The sequence below is a fragment of the Acanthisitta chloris genome, unplaced genomic scaffold, assembly GCF_000695815.1.
Source record: "Acanthisitta chloris isolate BGI_N310 unplaced genomic scaffold, ASM69581v1 scaffold32304, whole genome shotgun sequence".
In the NCBI taxonomy this organism is placed as follows: Eukaryota; Metazoa; Chordata; class Aves; order Passeriformes; family Acanthisittidae; genus Acanthisitta; species Acanthisitta chloris.
This window is the reverse complement of record NW_008668171.1, coordinates 22,796-26,122: the sequence shown is the minus strand read 5'-3', so window position 1 is coordinate 26,122 and position 3,327 is coordinate 22,796. Positions and strand designations below refer to the sequence as shown.

The 3,327-nt window shown below is 45.8% G+C and overlaps 1 protein-coding gene across 1 annotated transcript in view; it reads left to right on the top strand.

Moving 5' to 3' along the window:
* Positions 1-2,665: 2,665 nt before the first annotated feature.
* Positions 2,666-3,327, top strand: part of CRY2 (cryptochrome circadian clock 2) — a 17,618-nt gene continuing 16,956 nt past the window's right edge. The window contains exon 1 of the mRNA XM_009072794.1: positions 2,666-2,775. The gene's annotated coding sequence lies outside the window, so the exon portion shown is untranslated. The remainder of the gene's footprint in view (positions 2,776-3,327) is intronic.

The following is a 3,327-nucleotide window of genomic DNA, read 5'->3' as shown; positions in this document are numbered from 1 at the left end:
ACTGCGCCCCCGGCCCCCTCCGCGCAGGAGCGTCTGTCTTGTCCGCCTCGGCACTCCGCGGTTCTCACAGCGGTGTCGCCTGACTGGGAGGATGCCTTCAACTTTATGTAACGTCATTAGACTATCTTCTTACGAGCTGGGAGAATGTATGAGAGCAGCATTTAGCTTCGGGAAACGCTTTGCTCCGGGTTTAGAGAGAAGCGCAGAGGATCCTCAGCGCTGCGTGTCCACAGCATGCCCTTTGGCTGCCGGGTGCGCCTAAGCATGTGTGCATGCGGCTACCTTCCTTCCGTCCCTCAGATTTTTAAGGAAATACACATTGGCTGCTGCTAGGAAGGTAGAGATGAAGCTGTGTGGGCTTTCCCCCCTCTCTTCAAATGGAAAAATATGGCATGAGTCATGTCTGTGCAGACAACAAGACCTCATGTACCTGTAGCCAACATTACATAATAGTATTGTATCAGGTCTCAGCTGCCTAAACCAAATCCAGGTGGGGATTTTCCTCAGCAAGACTTCCCTGCATAGAAGTGAAGCAGATGCCCCCCAGCCCTCACACTATCCCATCAGAGGAAGTGGATGGGGCAGCCACCTGACTAAAGGTCCTTTAAGAGCTCTTTGAAACATCACCTGGCAATGTGCTGGGGAAACTGTAGTTATAACTGATTGCCTCTCGTGTGCACCTTAGCTTCACCTCAAGGAATGGGATTGTATAAGTGTTATCTAAGCATTTCTAGAACCCCACATCAGAGGATGCCTTAAAATTGTAAATGTGCAGAAACTACCTCAATGTGGACATTCACGTTACAGAAGATGGTGGATTCTGTAGCTCTGAGTGTTGTAGGAGCCTGTAGTGACCTTTCTGCACGCCAGACTTTGTACAGGTGGCAGCAGACAGAAGTGCCTTTCCCGTGCTGCTGACTGTCCTCGTTTGGAAGAACCAAAGCTGTGCCAGCAGCTTAATTCCTGATCTGTTTAATCCTTGCTTGTTTGCACCAGCATTGTGGAGGGAGGGAAGCAGCTAGTGGTCTTCTTTATGTTATAGTCATGGAATAGATAAGCAGGTGAAGTGTTTAAAAATAATGTATTTTTGGAGGTGTGCAGATGTCAGAAACTAGCACCACTGGCTGCTAGGCAAAAATGTATTAGCAAGTTCCATTTGGAACCTTGGCTTTGTTTTGCTGGGGTTTTTTTGCATGCAGATACTTCTATTCAGGTTTTTGCTCTCCAAAGGCAAATGTTTGTGTTTTACCTAGCTCTCACAAATTTATGATGTTGAAAATCCCTTATTATTTCACTGTACAGCATGTGGTAGCCATATAGGGCTAATGCTTGCTAAAGTTTTGGAACACCTTGGAAAGTTGATATTCCTATTTGATAGATGGAAGGTAGTCTGGGGGTAGGGGAGTGGTTTGTTTGGATTACCTGAACCTGGTTCTGCGTGTTCCACTCTGTGATAGGGGCCCTTTTTTCTGGGAATCCCTCCCACCCCATGTCCTTTTCTCCCTCGGGCCATGCAGAGGGATCTTGTTCTAGCTGGAAGGTCTCACATTACACGCAGTGCAGTGCCGTTGAGGAGATTCCCGCTTCGCAGCTCAATTGCGGCTTAGTTTTCCTTAGCTGCGTGTGGTCTTCAGGGAGCTGATGCGGATACTCGTGTCTCACAGATCACGCTGCAGAGTGGGTGTGTAGGAGTGGGGGATTGGTGGAGGTTGGCAGGCTCACTTGCAGAGGGTTTCAGGTTTGCCAGCAGTGCCAGGTACTGAGGAGAGACTAAAGTTTTAAAGGTAGTGTCTATTGCAGAGTTAGACAAAACGAAGTTATTGTGTAGATGGGGTGATATGTGTGACCGGGAAAGCAAAGATTATGCATCTGATGTTTTATAGCGATACATATATATATATATACATCTGATGTTTTATAGCGTGTCAGTAAGACGCCATTAAATGCAGAAAGCACTTGCGTAGCTTTTTAGAGTTTTGGGGTGAGAAGAAATAGATTAATGTCTTGGCATGTCTCTCATCTGTGTCTTTATGGTGGAAGATAAATTGCCGTTCTCTGTGCAGCTATTCTAAGTACAGATGATTCTTGCCTCAGGAGGTCTTGGTGCTCAGTCTTGTGCTACTGTTGGGCTGGGAGCATGCATTTCTCTGCTGTGACATTGTGTATTTGTAGCCAGAGCTGTAAAACATGCACGGTTCTTGTACAATTTCATTACTTGCTGTGGAATAAATCCTCGACATCTTTCTACTTCATATGCAAAATCTGTCCTGGCCCAAAACCCAGGCAGAATATACGGTAGGGAATGATACAGTTTATGGTTTGGTTTGTGTTACAACGTGGAGAGAGCAGCATGCAGGGGCATTGTTCCAGCTGTGAGGGAGAACATGGAAAGGGGGTTGCTGCAGGAAGAAGAAAATCCTGGAAACCTTTTGCATCTGGACAAGCATAAAATCTATCTGAATGGCTGGGAGCTGGCTGGTGCTGCAGTCTCATAACTGTTGTCAAAAAGACCAGGAATGAAGATGAATACATGTTTTCTGTTTCTTGACTGAACTTGCAGTGTGATTTGGTGATGCAGATTTGCTGGAGTTCCGTGCAGATTCTCATTTGTCTTTTAGGCGTAGCTGATCTGACTGACACTGATTGCTGTTGTTTCTTCCCTGCAGATTTCTGCTCCAGTCTCTGGAAGATCTGGACAACAGCCTAAGGAAACTGAACTCTCGCTTGTTCGTCGTGCGAGGGCAGCCAACAGATGTCTTCCCAAGACTCTTTAAAGTAAGAGAATAATTTTTTGGAGTGTAGTGAAGAAGAATTGATCACCTGGTGTTAAACTTGTTTTCACTTACTAATGATTGGAGGTTCCCTTGGCTTCTCTTTAACTATAATGAATTCTTCACTATAACAAACCCTTCTCTTTCACTACAGCTATCTTACAACTCTCTGTAAGGGCCTGCGTGGGAGCCAGATCCACTCCTGAACTCAGACTTGCAAAGAAATTTAGTGGTCGGGTGTAACCTAGTGTCAGGGTGCTTGAGCTTCTCTTTTTGGATGGTGGTCTTGGCCTTTGTTTCTGTAAGTCACCTCTCAGAGGGCTGCACTGTAACACCGACTTTTCTGTGTTGAGACCTTCTTCCCTACTGGCCATTCGTTTCCTGCAGTTTTTACTTGGGAAGACTGCTGTGTCCATACACCTTTACAGACAGCTGAAGAAAGGACACTGATCTGTATGTGAATTGCAAAGAGGATTTTGTGTTAAAATTTCAGAGGTTAGAAGCTTTTATCTTAGCTGGCCTTCCTTTTCTCTTCAAGGCTGCAGTTTGTCAGCGC